General features: G+C 39.7%; 1 pseudogene; it reads right to left on the reverse strand.

Annotated features, from left to right (window-relative positions):
- Positions 1-1339: 1339 nt before the first annotated feature.
- Positions 1340-24778, reverse strand: LOC122144151 (annotated as a pseudogene).

Raw genomic sequence — 24778 nt, forward strand, 5'->3', positions numbered from 1 at the left:
GTAAATATATCACTTCTTTATGAGTACATTTAAAAATATTATGAGATTTTATGCCCCATGATTGATGTCTATGTCTAAGCACATGATGACACATAACCTTTTCAAGCTTTAAAGGTTAAATCTGCTAAATGTGATACACAACATGGTTAAAAACAAGGATTCCAATGTTGTTGTTTTTATTTTACATTTAAAAAATCTAAAGAACCCTTTTCCACTACAAAGAACCTTTTGTGGAAGAGAAGGGTTCCATGGATATATGTTAAAGGTTCTTCAAGAATGAACCATAGATGCCAATAAAGAACCTTCATTTGTAACAGTGTAGTAATGGACACATAGCAAATTAAATTAGTTGATATGCTATCTGTTAAAATTCCACAGGCATGTTCATGCAAGTAAAGCTGCTTGCACACAGATTCTGTTCTGAAAACAGCAGCGCTTCCATGTATACACTGAGCGGGTGGCTAAACTAAGATGATGTGCTGATTTAGCTCCAGTTAGATTTAAGCAGAGATCCTTAAAAGAGTCAAGCACCCCCCCACCCCCCTCCTCCACTCCTCTGTTACTGAAGATGACAACCTGATCCTCATCGACCGCAGCTCTTGCCATATAAGGCTTGTAAGAGACTAAGACCTTGCCAACCTAGGAATCAAATGCTACTCAAAAGGGGACAGGGTCATTACAGATGGCCACTGGTGAAGACTGAGAATAGAAAGCAAAGAAGAGAATGTAAAAGCAAATTTAAGTTTAATTGGTACACTGAAGCCATTTTAATACACCTTTAAAAAAACATAAAAATACAGGTTTGTAATAATAAATGTGATAAATTACAATCACATAAAATATACTGATTTCCAATAGTCAGTAACAGACACAATAAGAGAGTTATCACAGTGTAATTGTGGATGACTGCATTGATCTGCACTGAAATTTACTTACATTATTTTGTATTACAAGACTAAGCATAAATATCAGTAGAAAACATATGACCAATGATTAAGAGATTTTGTCTTATTAGAAAAAACAAATAAAACAAACTATAAAAAAACATAAAATGTGATTACAGATTTGCTAGCTCTATAGCTCTATTTGAAACTTGGACTATACTTGTTCCCAAGAGCATTATGCTTAATGTTTAAGTCTAAGACTTAAGCTGCAAAAACCTCTAAGTCCGTCTAAGATTTTTCTTTCAAATGAGGTTTTTAATCAGGCTCTTATGTTTAAGTCTAAAACATTTTTGAAAATAATGCATTCAATAACTGACTAATATCCTTCTGTTTGCCATTAAAGTGAAATTACTAAACGTAAACATATGTAGCGTTTGTCAACTCAAATAATTAAATCAAACTTAAATCAAAACTTTAGAACAAATCATATCATTCTTTCTGATACAATGTAAGAAATCTGATAAAAAACAAGGTCTTCGTGACAGTTAATATGTCAAGCTGAAATGGCACAAAGAATCATACAAAAATAAGTTCACAAAATGCATACAATTACATATCTGCATTATCAGCATAATTTTTATCTGGAAACAGTGGGCCGTTTAGAAGCAATTCCTGAAACAAAGCCAGAAGAGAAATTATAGTTAACATAATACTAATAGTGTTTAAAAGTAATTAAAAATTTGAAAACACAAAGATTTATACATACATTTTCTATCTATCTATCTATCTATCTATCTATCTATCTATCTATCTATCTATCTATCTATCTATCTAAAAGGGTGCCCCTCCAGTTTTGCATATATATATATAGATAGATAGATAGATAGATAGATAGAGAGAGAGAGAGAGATTATGTGATGATGTTATGTCTCCATCAGTAAGAAAGTACTATAACTGTATACTTTATATGTAAATAAGTATCATTAAAATGTTACAGCCAAAGCAACACTGTAAACACTGTTACTAAGAGGGAACCAGAGAAACATAAGCTACATTTTGACACTGCAGAGAGGGGGAAAGGCAGAGGAGAGCGAGCACCACACCTTTGAAAGGAAGAGGAGGTGGACGTGTCTGCTTTACGAAATCACTCTGAGAAAGTGCCTCCACTATCCAGGAGAGGGCAGTAGAGCAGTACTCCACCTGCGTAACAAGCAAACAGAAAAAGACAGAGAGTGTCGGTCAAAAACCTGAGGTCCCCTTTAAAGCAGAGGTTCATTAATTACATCGCTCGGCTGACAGCTTGGCACATTCTCAAAGCGGATCCACATTCTAAAGGCTCGTACAGTGATAGGGAGAATGACAGATGGGCTGTTCTGAGCTGAGCAAGCAAACACAACAGCTGCAGCTAAAATAAGGCAAGGCCCATAGTGTTGCACCCACAGACACATGCGTGCACTCTGTGGGACGCTGCTGGGATTTAAAAACAGGGTGTCAGTGTGTTTGATAGCCACAAGGTAGACAGGTGTGCATAGTCGTCACTAACCTCCGACTCCAGTTTTTTCAACCTGCGATCATGATCGCGAATCTCCGACATCTGCTTCAGGACGCTGTCCACCCTACACACACATATGGACACAAATACACACATTCTGTCATTCAAGACGCCGGTGTCTGATTCAGCAGGAGTTGACAGTCTCTCCCCCCTTCACACGCACATAAACGCGAAACAAGAGCTGCCGCTGCAAGGTTACTAAATGCCCCCGGGGTGTGTATTACATACAGATCTACTTGTCAGTGATGGATATGTTCTCCACTCACATCATCTTTTTTAGAACTCACATGAGAAGTATGTGAAATAAGTTGCTAATTGTTGATCTGAGAGTATGAAAGAACAGTAACAGGGTTGACTGACTTTGTGGGAGGTGCGTTTGAGCCGCTCCGTGTCGCTCTCTAGTTGTTTCTTTCCTTGTGTGGAAAGCAGGTTCTCCTTCAGCGTCGACTCCCATGTGTTTAGCAAACTGGCCTCTTTTGCCTTTTTAGGTCCAACACTATGGGAAAAAGACACACCTCAGGGTTTTAAAGGGATAGTTCCTTCAAAAAATAAAAACCTTGTCATTATTTACTCACCTTAATGTCTGACCAGACTGTATGACTTTCTTTCTTTTCTGAAGGTAGATGGTAACCAAACAGTCAAAAAAACAGTGATGCATTTCTTTGAATATCTTCTTTAAAGTTCCACAGAAGAAGGACAGTCATATAGGTTTGGAACGACATGAGGGAGAGTAAATGAAAACAGGATTTTCATGGGGTGAACTATACCTTTAAAGATAAAATGATCAAATGAGACAGTATATAATGTAGGCATCATATATCAGAACATACTAAAGTGTTGGCTCTTATTGGAGGGCAGCCTCTGAATGACTCTTTTGATGAAGATATGGAGGTGGGAGATGATGATGAAGGGCGGGGAGAGGCAGGGGCGCGAGTGGTACTCCGCGATCAGGTTGTAGCGCTGGAACTTCCAGTGTACATCGCTGTGCTCCTGGACTTTATTGAATGTGTAACTGAAGACAAATAACATGAACACACAATCATACCAAGCAATATGGCTAGAGAGGTCGTGCTGTATTGTTAATAGAGTATTGAACCCTGAAATATTTTGTCTAAAACTACAAAAAAAAGACACTATAAATAAAATTAACCGTATTACATGCTACACTACACATAATAATGTACAATATGAATTATGGATACGCAGTTTAAAATTGGCTAAAGATTTCATTTAATTGTTTTGTTCCATTATTTATGTCTTTAAAGATTAACTTTATGATAGAATAAGACGATGGCAAAAGTTATTTAAATGTAAAAGAAGGGGAAACGAGCATGAATAATTGAAAATCCAATATCAGCTGATATACATCCAATCAACATACAGTACTGTTCAAAATTTGGGGGTTGGTACAATTTTTTTATTGTTTTTGATATGAGTCTTTATGCACACCAACCAACCAAAGGTTGATAAAAAATTTAATTGATCAGTTAAAACACTAACACTGGGTAAAAACAGTAATAAATTTAAAATAATGGTTTTCTATGTGAATTTGAAAATGTAATTTATTTCTATGATGTCTTCAGTGTCACATGATCCTTCATAAATCATTCTGATATGCTGATTTTATGCTCAAGAAACTACTTATTTTCAATGCTCAAAACTGCTGTTGTGATGCTGAATATTTTTGTGGATGCTATGATACATTTTTTTCAGGATTCTTTAATGAATAGAAAGCTCACAAGAACAGCATTTATATGAAATATTTTATTTGAATTTCTTTGGAATATTATAAGTTTTCTTTACTGTCACTTTTGATCCATTTAATGAATCCTTGCTGAATATAAGTATTCATTTCTTTTAATCTGACTGACCTGAAACTTTTAAAATATTGTATATATTAACTAAACATTTGTAATGTCAGCTAATAACAAATACTTACTGCCTTAATGAACTGGTTACTACACAGATGCAAATTTGAACTTCAATGTAATTTAACTAAGCCATTTCAAAATATTTATAAATGAATAAGCACTCAACCTGCTTGTGCTCAAGTTCCCATGGAACTAACTTTTGGAGAAATCTAGCAATCTAACATCTTGCATATACATTTGTAACATCAGTTCATAGTAGCAGGTACTGTAAGTCCATATAAAATCATTGTTTTTAATACAAACAGGAAGGCATGTGATGTTATATCAGTGTTGATGGTGTAGTTTTTTTACCTGAACATTGCAATGAGCAAGTTCACCAACAGAATATTGGTGACCAACAAGTAGACTGACAGCAGAATAAGAACCAGCCAGTTAGCATCAGACTGTGGGCATGGCTCCGCCCCCTGATGGATGAGAGTGACATGTCTGTACACTCTTTCTCGTGTCGCTTGTCAGCTAGAGTCAAAAAACAAAACTTATTACAATCAACAAAATCAATAAAATCAGCTGAAAGTACAAAAGTTTGGGGTCAGTAAGTACCACTTTTATTCAGCAAGGATGCATTAAATTAATCAAAAGTAAAAGTAAAGACTTTCGAAAAGAAAAGAAAAGAAAAGAAAAGAAAAGAAAAGAAAAGAAAAGAAAAGAAAAAATAGACTTTTGACAGAAAACAGTTTTAAATAGACAGACCACAAAGTTTTGAAAGGTATACTTTGATGGAACTGTATAGCAAAAATAACACACAACAGAGACACAAAGACACACACCATCAATTTCATCCAGTGGTATCTGCCCATATATGTGCATGTATGGCCTGTAGAACACGCGCCGAATTACCCCAGGACGCGAGTCGTAGGAGTACAGCAGCGCCTGATTGGCTACTCCATATGCCATTAGCCACACCCCCAGGAAGAACAGGAAGAAAAACACATCTTTCACCTGCGGAGTACATGATCATTCTTTAGCAGGATTATATGCACTTTTTAGGGCACATTGAAAACAAAAGACTCCTTCTCACCATTTTCCCAACTATGATTATTTTGGGACCAAGTTGTTTGTGAACTGCAAATATATGAATGAGTCTGAGCGTGAAGACCACATAGTCGACACACATTACCGCACGACCAAAATTATACGTCCATGGAAACATCCTGTAACACAAAAAACGAACGTGCACTAACCAATACAATCACATGCATGGACATACACAGGACAGATTTCACTGAATTCACCTGCAGAGAAGCCCAAGAATGAAGAGCGCGAGGGCCGTGATGTCACACTTGTTCCAGATGTCTTGGATGTACAACTTCATCCTTTGAATTACAGTGGTAGATCCTACAAAAAACGTCTGAGAGGGAGATCAAGATTCAGCGGACTGAACGAGTGCATTGAAATGTGTGTAAACACAATGGAGATTGTTCGCACCTGTCGAATCTCCTCACAGACCAGAGTAAAAACCCAGAAATACAACACAAGCTCTGAGGGGGCGGGTCCGTCGGGAGGCGGGGGCTTGAAGTCAACCAATAGGACGTAAGCAAACAGGAAGAGGAAGAGGAAGTACATCAACACGTTGCCTAGAAGGACTAAGCAGACCGGTGCAAACCAGAACTGCCCGCCATCGGTGCAATATAAAAGGCCGTTTTAGGGTGATAGCCTTTGATGCTGTAATATAAAAAAAAAATAAAGAGGTAAGCTCCTTACAGCAAGTCAAAGTTTAACAGGATTTGTGACAATCATGCCATTTAGACGCACCTTCCGGTTTTCCTCTCTTAAAGCGTTACATTCCTCCACATCGTCCTCCCTGTGAAGCACATGTATGACTCGCTTTATTTTATCTGTGTCTTCTTTAACTTAGTAAAATTATTAATGGTGCTGAAGAAACCATGAATTACGTGTTTATAACATCAGCCAATGACTCGGCTCCATCGGCGCTGTCTAATTCTTTACCCTGATGAAATTCCTCTGGCTTTCCTTCCTTCTCCTGCTCCCTAAGAGATCAGAGGGCATTAAAACTTTGACGACTGTACCAGAAAGAAAACTAATCTTGGCCGAAAATATTGGATACTGACTTGAAACTGATGAGGTTGGTGTAGACAAAGGGAGGCAGGAAAAACGAGAATCCGAGGACTAGTTTCCACACTTCTGTATTGCTGTCCATGTCTCCCCACCAAATCTCTGACAGTAAAGTCTAGCCGTGGATGGGATGAAGAACCATGACACCAATGTAATGAAGAAATACTGACACTCCAACAGGTAAACATGACCACTGCTTACCTGCACTCCATCATGGCTGAAAGAAGAGCGGGCGTCAGCCGCGGTGGCCATCTGCAGACAGGTGGCGCTGCCCCATACAGGTGACTGTCTGATGAGGAGCTTGAAAGAGCGGCTCTCGTTGCTCTGGTAACACTCACTGAACACATCTATGAAGACATACATAAAGCATGTAATGTAAGATTTCTTAATGCTAAAGACTTAATGCTGCATTATGGACACACACACACAACACACACACACACACACACACACACACACACACACACAAACACACACACACACACACACACACATATGTGTGTGAAATAAATATAAAATACAAGCATTTTCACTAGCTGTCTCACACTTTTGGGCCCCACTGGAACACTGAAAATCCCTCCCATCTGCCATCTCTTTAACTTGATTCACGCTCACCATGTGCCAGATTCTCGAAGGTTTTGAGCAAGTTCTTTCAGCAGAGCTTGGTCTCAGTCTCTGTCTCCAACTTGGAGAGCTCTCTTAATATCTTACACCCAGCAAGAGCACTTAGCACCGACTCCCCCGCCTAGCATTGAAAGAGAGAGGGGGAAAGGAGCAAAACAAAGAAAATGTATAATAATAATATGACCATGGGAATTATCATGATCAAAGACTATAATATTAATCATAATAGTCATAATAAATAATACATCTGTGGTATTCTGCAATGCAACCCTCCTGCTATAGGACACTTTTACTTGCTGAATAAATGAATATGACATTTCTACAGTTGCATCAAAAGCTGATACCTTGGTGTGATACTGAATCCATGCCCACTAGGTGTCAGTATAGAGTCCAGGATCACTGTCATATCCTACTCATTTGCAAATGTATATTTCTGACCAAACATCATACGAGATTAGAAAGAATTTGCAGAGAACATGATATGGGTTTCAATTATGACTCTGAAAAAACAAAACCAAAAAACAATACCATTTCCCAGAAGTAGATAGACATTTCTCTGCGATTCTGAAGAACAGCCCAGATGAACAGAGCTATCCAGGGAGTCATACAGCGCTGCTTCCGGTACACACTCTCAGTCAGCAGCAACTTATTCACATGCTGAAAGGACGAGACAGAAACTATGATCACAACATTGTTTCTATAATGTATCTGACCACAAGTCAAATCATTTCACCAACCCCAATACCTCTGAAAAACCTGACTGGTACCTTCATTGCTTTCCTTGAGGCCCATCCCTGTTCTACACCAAGAGGAGCGTAGTAAAACGGCTGGCAGACATCTTCCATGATTTCTGATAACACCCGCGAAACCTGAGAGATGAAGAAAAAAATCATCATGAAGATGTTATCTTAGTGAAGACATCATTATTATTCAACCCTGTTCTATTGTTTTTAGATGGAGTGCATGGTTCTTGAGTGGGTGTAAGAATGCTGTTGGGAAACGCGGGAGGGAAACCGCTCAATAATAACTAACTCATAAGCATGTTATAAATGAAATGGAATTGTAGTTGTATATTTTCTTGTTTTCTCAAGCAAAGGAAATTGTGAAAGCCCGCTAAAAATGTATCTTCATACATTCTTGGTATAGACGAAGTGTGGTGAAGGTACAAGTTATTTGGCAACATGCTTGAACAATCTAATAGAACTGAAAATCTAACTGAATTTTTGAGGATTTTTATTGTTCCATTTGTTCATTTGTTTCCCCATGCTTGACAAATCTTTGTGTGTGACATTTATATATTGTTACTTTTGAAAAGAAACAACAAAGTATCATCTTTCAATTATGTCCTTTTTTTTCAGGAAATTCAGACAATAAATGCTGTTTGATGCTCTTTGATGTGGCTTGACAGGTATATAAGTTAATTTAAAAACTGCATTATGTACAATTAACATGTTTGCAGACCAAACAATTTTTTTAAGTGGATTATTATATTTAAAAATAAATAATAACTGAATTAAAGTTTGGGATCTGTTGTTAATCTTATAGTAATGTAAAAGGGCTCACTATAGTTTAGAGCAGAAGCTGGGGTACATTTTATCCCTATATATATATATCTTGTCTCATAATTTCTCTGTCACATTCTTTTTTAAATCCTAAAACTCTAATGTTGGTGTCAGCATCTGTCCTCTTACCTCATACAGGGTGAGGTCTCGAGCCGCAGACGGGCTTGTGAGGCTGGGGTGGCGTGGTGATTCTCGTCTGGTAAAGCTAAGCGGGCCTGAGAGCCAGATAAGCCCACTCGCTCCTGCAGCCTCCTCTGGAGGAGATGAGGACACCAGATTGCAGTTCTGACAGTGAGCTGTAAAGACTCTCTAAACGATGATACGTCAGATAGTCCAGAATGTTTAAGCCGTTTTCCACAAACAGACGCACAAAATTGGGCTTGTCGTTCACCAGCGCATCGGTCATCGATTCCTCCAGGTCTTCATACTAACAGAAAGATTAAATCAAGAGCAGCTGTAATATTAAAACACACATTTGGTTTCATTCATGTTGCTATTAATCCTACCCTCCAGTGGATGTCACCATTAAAGAGTTCACTCTTGGCGATATCCACTCTGTCCCAGGCCACTGCCAGCTTCAGCTCTTCAGTGTACTCGCTAGGATCATTAGCATCCCGTTTAGCAGCTGAACACACACATGCACACATAAACCCATAAGTATATACTGTAAACGTGCTAAATTGTCAAAGCAGGTGATTTAATCTCACCTCTCACGAGAGCTCTAAGGATGATTCTGTCAAAGTCATCTCGCCCTTCCTGGTCTCCATGAAACACAGTGATCAGATCTCGGTTTTGATAGATACTAAGTGCCTGTGTGAAAAAGACAAAAGTAACTACAAGTAAAAGAAATACCTTTGGCCTGCATGCACTCTCTATCCAATCTCTTGCTGTATGCTCACCTGATCCACAAGCTTCTCCAGTGTCAGCCTCAGAAGGGAAATGTTTGCTTAATTTTCTCTCTCACTTGGGTCCCTCAGCCTCAACACTGGCACTTTTGCTGCTTTCCTCAGCAGTGGTCGCTAAAGTGGGACTCACTGGTGGACTCAGGGGTATGTTGAGATCCTTCAGTATAGCCGCTATCAGGTCTGCCGCTGGACCCGAGCCGGCCAGCACCAGCCATGGAGTGGTGTTTTTCAGAGATAAATCCACTCTCTGTTATAAGAAAGATGATATCATTCATTTTTTTCAATTATTTTTAAATGTTTTTGATGTTATAAATGTGATTTTTTAATTTTTAATTTTATTTTTGATATCTATAGACTTTTTTTGAGCATTTGTGCATTTATGTGTGTAAGGTGTGTATTTAATCACTGGTGGCCCTCATTCCAAAAACAGTGCTAAATGCAAATAGCACATGGACAGCTGGGTTACAGGCTACAGGCATTAAGAAAAGTATGAACAAAACAACATAAAGTAATCTTTTAATTTGCATTGTTTTGTTCATGCTTTTGGAGATGACCCAGACTACACTGAACAGGTACATCAAATAAAATAAAAAAATCATATTAATAAAATAAAACTAATATTATGTATAATATATTCATATTAAAACAATTAAAATAGTCTTGCGTAATGACCTCTAGCATTGCAGCATCTCCTGCGATCAGCACACACAAAACAGGAATCTCGATGCTTCCACTACCTGTTAAGGAGAGGAGGAAGACAGATGTGTTAATATAAGAGAAGTATAGCATTACTCAAATTAAATTGAGTAAAAACAAACAACCTAAAGGCACTAGCATTTAGCTTCCATTTGTCTCAGAACTGCATTCTCACTCTGATCCACCAGAGGACAGTGCAGTCCTCATATTACATGCAAAACGTAGCTTTATTTTGTTCTTAAAGATATATATATTGGTGTCTTTGTGATTGTGGATTACATTTTATGTAATGCTGCAAAAACAACTTTCCTGTTTTCCTGTGTAGGGACTATAAACATTATTACTACAACTAAATGAAAAAATTTCTTTACTAAATGAAAAAATTTTATTTAATGAATGAATTTGTTTAATAATTTAATATGTAACAGAATTTTATTTTTTTTAATATAATAGTGTTTTTCATATAACAGCACACCGGTGTTTTACTTATTTTGTGTTTATTTATTTTATCGAATAAAAGGAAGCGCATGGTTCCTCAGGGATGTGCTTGTGCTTCCCGTGGCAGTCCCTGATGAAGGTGCTAGATAAATGATTTGGGCATTTGCTGTTGTGCTCTGTGCTCAAGAAGACTTTAGAAATGTTTTATTTTTCAGTTGAACCGTCTTCTTTCTCTCACCCCAGATGCCAGTGCGCTGATGGGAGATAAGTCCTCCAGGTTGGCTCTGAACATTGTTTCTGTACCTCGGTGTCCAACACTTCCATCATCTATCAAGAGGAAGGCCTGGTGGTTGTTGTCCAGGCAGCTGCATTCATGGGGCATGTTGTGCACATAGTACCGCGCTGGGAAACTACCCTTATAAAGAGTAACCAACCATAAGTTTTTACAGAGCAGCCTAGCCAAAGTCCTACAGCAGTTTACAACAATTTTTTTTGACATTCATACATTTTAAGTGTGGTTTTTCTGTCGATACTGAAGCAGAATGGACTCATACGGTAATACCTGTGGGTTTACGAGTTGCTGCCGTTGGTAAATCAGTCCCCAGGGAGCAACACCAACAGCTATAACTTTGGCCTGGGAAAGAGATGAAGCTGTTGCACAATGATCCCTTACTGCCTCACCTACACAACGGCCAACACCCTCCCTCAGACCTGACGTCATGATCCAAGCCCCTGGAAAAAGAAAAAGATAATGAAAAGTACTATACCATAAATTACTCAGCAGCTTAATTTAAACTGCATGGAAATACATAAAAGTCACAAACACCATCACTAATAAAGGTTTTTTACCATAATGCAACACTTCTAGATTAAAGCCATTTACATTCTTACCATATACATAATAAACCTTATCAACCACACACACAGGAGGAATGCCACTGTTGAGTAATACTAGTTTGGCCTGTCTATCACTGACCTTAAGACTAGACACTAATTACTGGGTGCATGGAAAACAGTCATTAGCACTTATTTTCCAGAACATTTTCAGTAAAACTACCTGTCCTACCTGATCTACTCTGGTAGGGCCGAAACATGAACTCAGAAGAAACATATCCACATCAGAGTTAAATATTCATAAAACATACTTGGTCTCTGGATGTCTATATGCAGGAATAATATGATAAAATTTTATATGGCCACTGTACTGTCATTAAAGATTCATTTTCATTATCAGCTTCATAATTTTAAGACGTATCATTACTTATCACACACACACACCCACACCCACCCCACACACACACACACACACACACACCCAGGTTCAGTCAAGCTTATGGAAAACCTCAGTGAAACAAATCTGCCACTTTCATTCCCTGCATTAAAGTCTTCACTGTAAAAAAGTGTGTCTCCAGTTTCACAATCTGATATGTCCTGGAAGTTTGTTGTGTGTGTAAGTAAAGGCATGCGTAGACATGCTGAAGTAAAACATTCATCATCACACATTTACTCTGCCATGCAATAATTGCTTTTTTTTATTTTTGATTCATTATTTTATTTTGGTTATTACTTCAACCATTTCAATTTTGCTTCCTTATCATGTAAAATGACTAAAAATAAATAAATAACTGTCTTTATCTTAGTTTTAGCACACAATACTAACCCAGGTGGAAAGGGTTGGAGGGTGGAGGGTGAAGGTAGGGTTAACACAGTCTACATGTGATTGGTTAGATATGTGAGTATAAAGGTTTCAAGCACTCATAACTGAGCTAAAGATATAGGAGCAGTAGAGGTTACCTGTGCTCTGTGCGGCCCGGAATAGACCCTGTCTGATCACTTCTCGCACCCTGGTTTTCACCTTCTCTTTCCCCTCTCCCCCCACCACAGACACCACCAGATTGGGTATCGGCAGGCCCCACTGTGACGTCATCAGCGAGTACACATTGTCTGGAGGTGTATCATGTGCCAGGCGCAGAAACTTGGGGACACAAGATGACACAATGTTTGTATGTGTGATATTATTCATCCTAAAACTAAGATACACAGCATTCGGACATGTTTACACATGCACAAGCATGCAGGACATTTAATGCTGTCACTCTCACAAACTGCTGAATGTAGGAAGGGATTTGATGTGCCTGAAAAGAGAAAGACTGAACATGGATCTGGCAACACACGGTCTCCACAAAATATCTCAGAGAGGCTTTTTCTTTTGTTACTGGTCTACATTTAATTAGCTTTAATGTGGTTATGAGAAAGTGTATGACTTCAGGCTCTGTGGGGTTGGTTAAAGGGAAGTTTATAATTGCTGTGGATTACATGTTTTCATAGTAGTTTCTGTAATTGCCCAGCGCCTGGCATACTTTTAAAGGGCACGGACAATAGACCTTATTTTAATTTTTGACAGGAAGTAAAAAAAGGAAGCTGTGAGGAACAAGGACACAGTGAGTTCAAGGGATTGTAATGCGGTTTAACAACATGCAAATTGTTCAAAGTTGATGAAACAGCTTTCCCAAAAAAAACTTTCAGTAGACTTTTGTAATTTCAGTTTTATATTATTTTCCAAAATACGCTGGTTGTCTGTGGCACATTTACATAACGTTTAGTAATGATGCACCTCTCCTGTTTAATACACAAATAAATATCTGTGTGGCATCCCTCAGAGTCTCATTTTCATACAGGTAGAGAATGTCAATATGGTCCACCCTTACTAAGGTCTATATCTTAATGCTTTAGACACCACAAAATAAAAATGAAAAACATTATGATTAAAGTTATTGTTTATTTATTAACAGACCTCTTGTTCATTTCCACACACAGGTTTTAAAAAGGATTCAGTTGATCATGCAAATTCACCATGTTAACCCACAGAAAACTTGTGAGCTCTGCTTCATACAATGGCTTACTTTTGATATAGACAAAGGTTCTTTTTTTGTTTATGGAATTTTTGCTTACTATTTGCTTATGTGACAGCATCTTTAGTCACTGACATCTACTGCAGTTTAATGTTAATGTTAATTGCTAGAACCTGAACCTTAAGTTGCATAAAGGCATGCACCACTATGAGAACTGGAAAAAAAAGATAAAACAAACTACATATATTTTCCTCCACTATATATCTTTTTGTAATAACATACATAGTAATTATGTAATTAGGCACTGAAGAAGGGTTATGGTGTGACATAAAAGGTTCCTCAGTAAAGATGTGGTTTTTAATCATCGCATTTGAGAGTTTTTAGTAATTTCTTTTAAAGAATAGATCCTCACTGTAAAGTATTACCAATTATCATACTTGTATTGTCAGATGGAGTTCGTATTTCAAATTACAGTACACTGTGATTGCGCATGCTTGAGGGACGTTGTAGAAGTAAAGTGAGACACCCACTGCGACTGTTGTCTTCTGCGCGCCGGCTCCAGCAAACTCCAGCTCGTCCAAAGGCATCGGTGGGTATTCAGAGGTGCGTTCTTCACTGTCCCACTGCTGATCACAATGATCACTGGCTGCCGATTATGGGGTGCATGAAATGTCCCGTGTTCCACCACACTAGGCACACAAGCGCCCCATTACTGCACACAGACAGAGATACAGCAGATCCGAGCAAGAGAACAGGTTTCAGTCGGGTGTCAGAATTCTGATATATTCTAACTATTCAAGCCATCATATTCAGTCGAACAGACTTTAAGAGAAAAAAAAGAAATCAATCGCCTTTTGTGTTGCTGTGCATGTCATTCATGTTACAATTAATTCATCCAATGAAGACATTAAATTAGCTGAAATTAAACAGTATGCACATAATGTCACACATCATCACGTAAAATTAACAAATGAAATGACTGAAAACAGTTACGTGCCCCAAACCCTGTTTGCTGAATCATTACATAAACAATAGCTGTGCTAAATCGCCGGAAAAGGACAGGGGAAATGTGACTGTGTTTTGACAATATGGCTAGGAGTTCCACCTTCATTCAAGAAAAAAAGGACATGGTTTGATAATGACCACTTCCCTACTTACCAAATCAGACTATATTAATGGCACAGATCATATTACAGCAGAAGATTCAATGTCTGCTTTTAAAATAATCGAAGTATGAAAGGAGCTGAATAGAATTTTCTGCACTATGCCTAGTAAATCTGAATGCAAGACGAAAATGGAAAATGCCCTGTTGTTACCTTGGATGAGTCCCTCCACAAAGGGTGTGCACAACTCTCTTTTTTATCATCTTTGGGATCCAGCTCTACAACCCAGAACCGTTACACAGCCCTAAGCATGAGTCAGAGAGCATTTACATGCATGCAGGTCAACGGTGTTTCTTTCTTTACACAGTAAGTGACTGAGGAGAACAAACTATGAGGATTACGCTTGAATGGCAAAAAAAGAATTTCAACTTTTTCTTTTGATGTTTTCTGGCGAAATGTTTTGAATTGTGAAATGCAATTCTAGAATTCACAGAAACTAATCAGCTTATTTTGTGACTTTCATGTCCTACTTACATACTGCCTAACTATGTTCAAAACCAAAATGTGACTGCCTCGACACATTGTACACAACAAAACATGAGAATTTATAGTAATACAATGAAATCATAGTTAGTAACTTAGATAGCCCATACTTGTTGTAACTATAATTATTATAATAAATAAAAACCTTTATTCCTGGCGAGAGAATGGCCTGCTATCTCAGAATAACTGTATTTGGGAAACTACATAATCAATGAAGGGGGGTTATTTTTTAATAATTAAAAAAATTGTTTTGTGCTTTACTCTTAGTATAAAACAGGATGTCTAAGCTGACATAATAATCAAACGCTTAAGGAGGCATTAAAAAAAAATTATAATAAAAAGAGAAAGACTTCTGTTATCTTCCTTAGGATTGCTAAATTACATACGAACAAGGTCAACTTGTTTTCAACTACAAGCAGCATGTTTGTTTATCCAACATAAGAGCTGTAATATACTTTTTAATGGATGACAAAAAAACATTTGTTCTGCATAAACCACAAAAGTATATACTAGTGCTCTGTTAATTTGACAAGGTTTTTTCATCTTTAACATGATTTGTCATCCATCTTTCATTTGAATCTCCTTTTATTATTTCAATGTCTATTCTCCTATCCCCCAATGTGTATATTTTATTTAATATATTTTCATAAATGTATATTTCATTTTCTATGTCATGCATGTAATGGACTATTCTGCAATTGCTTATATAAATTTAGCATGTTTGAGGAATGATAAAATAGCAATATGTGCAAATAATAATACACAGACACACAAAAAAGTATCTCGCATATCTTAAACTGTAAACATACTATAGGACATACAAATGTGTGTGTTTATGTATACATATGTACGTATATTGTATAAAAATAGGTCTAACCTGCTATCATCCTGTTCACTGAGGGGGCAAGTGGCAAACCCCTGTTAAACAAGCTTTATAGACTTTAATATGGTTGCTTGTAAAGTGTTGGTTATCTCATTTCATATGGACTTCCCTCAAACATCACAAGACACATCCATCCCCAAAAACCTGATTGGAAAGGCCATAAAAACAGTCATTACCTTTGCATGTAGCTTACAATTGTTGCAGATTAAAGCACATATCCTATACATTTTACATATTAAGGTGTTGAGACTTGTTTGAAAATATTATTAGGAGTGGCAGCAGGCACTCGACTTTGATAAATTGCTTCTGTCTTGTTCCTCAGTCCACTGGAGGAAAAGCGTCACCTAGCCTACTAAACACAATACGCAGCGTGTGCAAGACACATATCTTAAGTACGGTATGGGAAAATACGGAAAAAGCTTGGGAAACGTTTGTCATTCAACTTCTTAACAGGTGCACTAAACCTGCACTCACGCAAAATCGTGACTCCGGACGCCGTGTTTTTTTTTTTTTTTTTTTTTTTTTTTTTTTTTGTTTTTTTTTTTGCTTTTTTTTTTTTTTTTTTTTTTTTTTTTTTTTTTGCATAGTTTTCCAAAAGACCTGCACTAGAACATTTTAAATTATGATTTGGAATATACCACCTCGTTTTCAATGCAATTGCAAAATAAATTTAACCAACTTGAAAAAGCATGAAACAATAAACAAACGGCCATCTTACGTCCCGTACTGGAGAAATACTTAGGTGACTTTATAACATTATTTTAATAATGTATCACAAACACACCTGGGTGCTTTTTTTTCCGGATTTTTCCCTCTCTCCTCCTACTCCTTCAGTCCTCTTTCTCTTTCTCGATTTTTCTTCATTTTGATCATCTGTCCGTCTTATTGTGGGATCAATTAATTCTCTCAAAATGAGATCCATGGGGAGGTCCAGATTCCAATTTACGCTCTAGTTTGCCATCAGCAAGGATTCCCGAGATAATTTAATGAAACTTTTTCTGAATCACGTGACTTTGAAAGCCCCGCCCACGCTACGAGAGCCGTCATGGACGCATTTCCAGCCATAGGGGGGGGGTGGGGGGAAACACTTGTATAAAGACAGATTCCAGCACGAGCTCTCGAAGCTCCCTGCGCTTTGAATTAACAATAACAAACAAGCTGTGACGGTGGGGCCGGGAAGACAAATATAGGCCTTGATAAGAGCAGTAGAGAAAGTATGAATAAGAGGAGTTTCCAAATTTGCAGATAAACTGTGATTTAACCAAAACCATTGATAAGTTTACAGTTGCTGTGATGATAATACTAATTACCTCCCGCTGTATATTTCTTTAAGTAGGCTGTTAAAAACCGGTATACTTCTGTTTATCAGAAAAAGGTTTTCCACTTTCACGTCCCTACAGGGCGTGTCTTTTATGAAAATTTACTATTGAACCTTAAGATGCACATTTCGGCGTGGCCAGTTATTGCTTGGTTTGGACTGAACTTAGTTTGAGCTCCAGCAGATAGCCCTAAATAACTAATCACCTGTAAGATTCTAATATTCATATTAATTTTCCCCAAGTATCTATAGGTGTAGGTTACTCTCGTCTAGAAAGAAGAATGAAATTTAGGAATAGAAATTAAAGAGTACAGTAACAAAGTACCCAGAAATAAAGACCACCCCCCCCCTCCCCCCCCCCCCCACCCCCCCCCCCCCCCCCCCCCCCTCCCCCCCCCCACACCCCCCCCCACTCGCGCACCCATCATAGTGAACGACCCCCCCCCCCCCCACACCCCCTACCCCCCCCCCCCCCCCCCCCCCCCCCAGCCCCCCCCTCCCCCCCCCCCCCCCCCCCCCCCCCCCCCCCCCCCCCCCCCCCCCACCCCCCCCCCCCCCCCCCCCCCCCCCCCCCCCCCCCCCCCCCCCCCCCCCCCCCCCCCCCCCCCCCCCCCCCCCCCCCCCCCCCCCCCCCCCCCCCCCCCCCCCCCCCCCCCCCCCCCCCCAAAAAAAAATCCCCCCCCACCCCCCCCCCCCCCCCCCCCCCCCCCCCCCCCCCCCCCCCCCCACCCCCCCCCCCCTCCCCCCCCCCCCCCCACCCCCCCCCCCCCCCCCCCCCCCCCCCCCCCCCCCCCCACCCCCCCCCCCCCCCCCCCCCCCCCCCCACCCCCCCCCCCCCCCCCCCCCCCCCCCCCCCCCCCCTTGTCCCCCCCCCCCCCCCCCCCCCCCCCCCCCCCCCCCCCCCCCCCCCCCCCCCCCCCCCCAACCCCCCCCCCCCCCCCCCCCTCCACCCCCCACCCGTCCCCCCCCCCCCCCCCCCCCCCCCCCCCCCCCCCCCCCCCCCCCCCCCCACCCCCCCCCCCCCCCCACCCCCCCCCCCCCCACCCCCCCCCCCCCCCCCCACCCCCCCCCCCCCACCCCAAAAAAAAAACAGAAGTCAGAAAGAAAATATGTTAAGGCACACACACCAGGAATTTGACTGCTGCAGTCAGTGCAGAAGAAAGCACAAAGCATAGTGCCAGAAAGCAGTAGCTAGTATAACACAGTATGCGATGGAATATATAAACACTAATAGAAAAACTGAAAAAATTAAATAATGCACTATATAGACGTTAAAAAAGTGTAGCAACACAAATGTAATTGTTTAAATGAATTTACAGATATGTTAATTTACAAGGGTTGCAGTATTACAAAATTTTGAATTCTATGTATAAATATAAGAATTGTCAGTTCGTGATGGAACAATGTATTAGGTAGTATGTTATCGGACTGTTGAATTGTTTGGCTGAAGATCAGACAGCAGGAAAGGCAAAAGGCTGTTTTTGTGCCTGCTGTGACTGGTAGACGGTGTGCTGTAGCTCAGACCAGAGGGCAGCCAGGCAGTTGGAAGAGAGAGTGGACTCGTTTGTGCGGGGTCCAAGGTGATTTTCTTAGCCCTTTTTCCTCACTCTAGAGATTTTCAAGGTTTGGGGTTGGGCAGGGTGTTCACCGCTAATACTCTCAGCATGTCCTGACTGTCCACTAGTAGTCTTCTGCTGTTTGATTTGGTTTTAGCTGAACCAAACCAGACCAGTTGTAGATAAACACAGAACAGGACTCAATGACGATCAAGTAGAAACTGGGTGGCAGGCGAGGAAGGAAGTATACACAACCTCTGTTTGGTCTTTTTAGCAAATAGAGTCTATGTGAGTGTCCCAGTTCAGGTCCTGAGAGATGGTGGTGCCCAGGAAACCTGGAATTTACTCCCACCTGTTACAGTGCTGTTCCAGGATGGTTTTTGTATGTGGAGGGAGAGCACGGGGGGGCGGGTTCCTCCTGAAAGTCCACGATCGTCATCTCCACTGTTTCTGAGCATTGTTGTCAGCTCCAGGTTGTTGAGGACTGCACCAGGGCACGCCTGCTTACTTTTACCTGCCTATCCTGTTAGCAGACTCGTCTGGGTATATACATAATGTATAATACATATCTATTACATATGTAATATCGTCAGGGATATTTTCATAAGACTGAATGATAACATTTAATAAAATGCCTGTAATTTGTTCGTGATTAACAAAAAAAACAATGAATGATTTTTTTTAAATCTTTTAAAGTTAAGTAGCATTTTGATTCAATATATAAACCCATTATGAATGGGAATGATTAACGTGTTCTGAATAACAGGAAATGCCCAGAGGACATTTTAAAATTTAATATGAAAAGTCATTATAATTGGTACGTCCAAATGAAATGCACCAATCAATGCGTGATGAAGAGGGTGTGAAATGTTCAGCACTTTGCAAATTTAAACATTTTGCATCCACCACCATATAATTAAAGGAACATAATGCAACAAAGGTATTATAGACCAATATAATGTTTAAAAAAAAAGCACCACTCATTCAAATGAGGGGGGGGATGGGAGGTCCCGACTCTTGTCTGTGGTAACCGGTCACGTCTCATGGCACTTCTCTAATAAGATTATATCCCACGGTGTCCCGCCACATTCCCTCCACTAGCCCTTGTCAATCCATGGCCTACTAACTTTGTTAAATCCCCATCCTTTCTAACTGATAATCCCCGTCCATGATACGTCTCGATCTTTCTCTCTCCTCTTAAACCTGTAGATATGTGTGTGGTGAGCGCACTGGCACTCCGTATGTAACTGTGGCTGCCCGCCGCTAATGATCAGCAGGGTGGATGCTGCACATGGTGATTGGTCCTGAGGAGTTATAAATCCCTCATTCAAACAATGCATTATATTTTTAGGATTAAACTTACCTTTTATCTTTTACCCCCAACACAGAACGACACAGTCCTTACAAACAGCCATCAACCTCTTCAAATAAGTGTTAAATGGTGGTGTACTTTCACAGTATAAGACCAACTTTAAAGATTTTATGCAGTCAAAATAAGACCAGATAATGGTAACAGATTAATGTATCTAACATCTTGTGTTGTTTTTTTTCATCTTAAATGCAAACTGCCAATTTTAAATGAAATGGGTGTACATTATCCTTTCATGGTAAACTTTAGTAAAATCTGTATCGACAGTTTGAAGTATAAAAATTTCAATACTACCTTTAGGAAAGTCCCTTGTTTTGCCCTGAGCTGATTTCCAAGGAAGCTTTCACCCTCAAAGCGATACATATTTTTACATTTCTAACAATTGATTGTCATTGATGGTTAGTCTCCCTACATCTCTCTAGTATAAAGAAGAACTGTCTCACTAGCTACACTTGAAATATTGTACTCTTAAGAAAAAAGTCTGTAAACAAATATGGCCCATAGAATGGTGTGAATATGACGGGAATTTTTCAGTGTTTATAAAAATTTTTACCCCTATTTTGCAATTACACATTTACACATACACATTGTTTTATGGTTTAAATGAAACTTTATGGTTAAACTGAAATGTTGCTGATGATAATGTCTTGCCAGGACTTTATACTTTTTTTTTCTTTTCTTACAGTATTATACTTGAGGTTGGAGTTACATTGCCAAAATATGATTTGGTATAAATGCTGAACAATTTGTCTGTTTGTTTGCATCGCCTTATGTACAAGTCCCACATCCTGCACTGCCCATAATACAAAATCCTAAGGTGGGGAAACTGTAACATCCTTTTGTTGCTATATAAGGTTTTATTTTATAGAACTTACAGTAATCAACGGATCTAAGCCCATATAGATAAAATCATATGTACGCCTACAAATTAGGAGAAATAAAACTAATCAACAAATGACCTGTTAAACTCCCCTGCTTTTATGCTTCTAGAGCCTTTAAACTAAAAACGGAAAACTGAGTGTTTGATTAAGAGAATAGAGAGCAGACGTCTACATTTGGAAAGGGCAAATTTGAAAGTCTTATCCTCTCATGATGACATTCAAAAATTACTACAGTCTTTCTCAAGACAAATAAAATCCCAAACGAATGCATTTATCGCAACCACCATCATACTACACACTGTAGCGTACCTCTTCATTGACTGTCTTCTGCCAACTCAAATTATATCATGTGAAAGCTTAGAGAGGGGGGTTAAACACAAATTCTCTAGCTAGGACATTTGTCAGGAGAATTTCGGTGTTTATAATTGAAGGTAAAAAAACCGTCATCAAACCAATAATCTGTCCGAACTGTAATTCATACACATTCACTGTCCTACTGAGATGGCGAACCGATCTAAACTATCCTCGCCGTTGTCGCCGAGGGTATTCTCAGCATCTGAAAGAGTGAGTGTCACGAGTACGCACCATCTACACAAAGGAATGCTCTCTCGACCACACGTTGAGAAGAATCAGGTTGCTTTGCAAATCCTAAATGTTATAAGAAAAGTTAATATCGACGGCCGATGGCGTTAAATTCTGTTCTCCGGTTCTTTCATTCATTATTTCCACACTCAAAAACCTCAATTGTAATAAATGTGTAATCCTAGCTGACTATTTAAAATCTGCGCACCCTTCTCTGAAAGGGAGGGTAGAGAGGGGAAGAAAGACAGAAAGAAACACCCATGTAGTTGTACTTAACGGTTATATTTACATGTGTGGAACATTCATTTCATGTGGTAAGTGTAAAGTGTGTGCCAATCTTACCTTGTCTCCCTTCGAAGTGTGTTGTATTTTCGACCTTCAGATACCTTCTATGCATAACCACATTATGCATACCTCCATTCTGATTTCAGATATTGTATTTATAGCAAGACAAGAAAGACGAGACGGGACGGAGGGTGGCTGAAGGTTTAGTACTCAAGTTTACATGATGTCATGTCACACAGGGGGAGGGGAACAGAGCCCAATATAACCAAAGAACTGTCACTCAATAGCCAATGGTGGGCCCAAACACGTGCAGGGGAGGAGATTTTGCAAACTTGTATCTTGAAAGATGGACCCCGAGAGAAAATAAACAGTCGGTTTCAATCATGGTGAGGAATGCATTGAGGCAGACGTCTCTGTGATCTTTTTCATCTCTCGTCCATCTTGCGCCTGTTGCTTTCTGAAAATACTTGTACCTCTGGGACATAATAGACTTGACCAGGTTACTCACTTTAACTGGTTTTTATCTCCACCTGTTCGGGCATCGTGGACAAATCCTGTGAGGGTAAGACAGATTTAGTCATGATCTGTATAAATATTTATTAGTAGCACATGTCGTTGTGTGCCACGTAATCAAGGCTATCTTGAAGTTATGTTTATTTACTTGTGCAACACAGCTTTCCTTAAGAGTAATCCTTGTAGGCGTCTTTGTTGGATGTATTTACGCTGGTATTAGTTATGGCTTGATGAGCCCAATTTGATCTTCCTCTACGTCCCTCTCCTGGGTTTGTGGAGCGTCTTCAGATACTAACCCAAACAGTAATTGATTTAGATTTGGTTTGTTATAGGATAGGTGTTCCACTCCCACCCACCAATAAAATTATAATAATAATGTGTTCTCATATATAGTAAACACTGGAGAGTCAAGGGGAAAAATATTAATTATCAAAGCAAGATCTTTTGTCCTTGTGATTGTTTTTAAACTAATGTTTGGCCCAAAACCTGCTGCCATATAGAACTGAACTTACGAATTACAAACCATAAATCTTCGCATTCTCACTGCACAATGGACTTTTTAAAGTGATTTCAAATTCAAAGCAACCTTAAATTGTTTAAATCGATTTTACTTCTGCAAAAGCCATACAAGTTTTCTTTTTGCAGACCTAATTACAGAATAGATGTAGAAAGTAGATAGATTGAAAATGAATTCTATGCTTGTCTCACCAAGATCTACGGGCATTTTGAAAACAAACGAGACCGAGGAGGACAACCAATGTAAATGAAGTGCTGATACCCTTGTTCAGGGTCTTTACTTTCATTTAGCATCCCAGCCCACATTTCAATCCCCACTGTTGGCCAGGTCATGCCCACTGGCGATGGACGGGCGTGGTGGAGTTTGAGCACAGCCTCCACCCATTGAGAGTTCCAGGGTTGTAAGTGTGCAAGGAGGAGTTTTGGTGCAGCCAACCACATATGGGAACAGAGCTGATGGAGAGAAATATATAAACTGGGCAGGACGTCGGGTCCTGGGGGGGTGCGAGCATGTGATGGAGGTGGAAGGAAGGAACTTGTGATGAGACAGGATGAGGCATGATAAAGGCGGGGTGGCCTGTTGGCCTGGTTCTTCGTGACTTGGCCATGGTTCCTGATTGGGAGGAGATCTGAATTGTGTAAACTGAAGGAAAGGGGAGAATATTACACATTTTGTAGTTACACACTTTTATGTTAGTAATTAATTTAATTCCCAACCAATAGCAATTGAATATGTCAATCAGCTAGACTTTAAGCCTTTGGTAGAGCTGCTTTAAAACAGGATACATAAATTATTCTGGAATCACAGGGCATTTATAAGGAAAGGATAAAAAACCAGTATATATAAATAATAATAAACAAGGCAGTCACTACTAGGGACTTGTTTAAACAACATGAAAAAAAAAAAAAAAAATCAAGACACTGCAAGGATCAGATTTTTAAACTTGCCACAATTTACTCCACTTTTATGTAAACACTGCAACATCCTGCAGGTTTTAAACTTTGCTGTCTTTTAATTGAGCTTAGGACCGGTCATGGTGGGACCATATCGATCTCTCTATCCCGCCCGCACACACTCTAAACATACTGACACGTTCCAGATCATGAATTCACAGAAAATTGAACTTTGGGAAACTACTTCATATGAGCTGTCCATTTCCATGTTCCTCATGAATTTGCATTCATATATAAATGTAAATCAGTGGAGCGAAAGAAAACAAGTTTCAAGTGACACAACCTCTTAATAACTTTTCCAGGTTTTACCTGACCTTGTGGCACCTGGATCTGAATCTTGTGCTTGGGCTCTGCTGGAGGCTATATTGGCCTCCTCCATTTGAAGCAGGAGAGCTGTGCAGCTGGCAAAGAAAAGAGATTTAACAGCCAGCAGACACATGACTTCTGATCCCACTATAAAATTAAAATGGACATTCGTCGGAAAGTTGAATTACATTAAAAAGTCATGTATTCGAAACACTCACATGCTAAAAAACACCTCCAGCCGTTGCAGTCCACTCAGGTTTTGTAGACTCCAGGGTAATGGTGTGAGGCGCGCGAGGTGGTGGTGGCTTGTTAATTGAAGATGAGGTGACCACCTGACGAAGACGGAGGATGAAGAAGGCGTCATTTGCCAGAGGAGCACTGGAATGAGAGATGGAGGCTGACACCAAAGCAGCGAAAGTAGAGAGCATGGTTGGTTGAGCCTTTCTGATCAT

The sequence above is a fragment of the Cyprinus carpio genome, unplaced genomic scaffold (genome assembly GCF_018340385.1).
Source record: "Cyprinus carpio isolate SPL01 unplaced genomic scaffold, ASM1834038v1 S000006603, whole genome shotgun sequence".
In the NCBI taxonomy this organism is placed as follows: domain Eukaryota; kingdom Metazoa; phylum Chordata; class Actinopteri; order Cypriniformes; family Cyprinidae; genus Cyprinus; species Cyprinus carpio.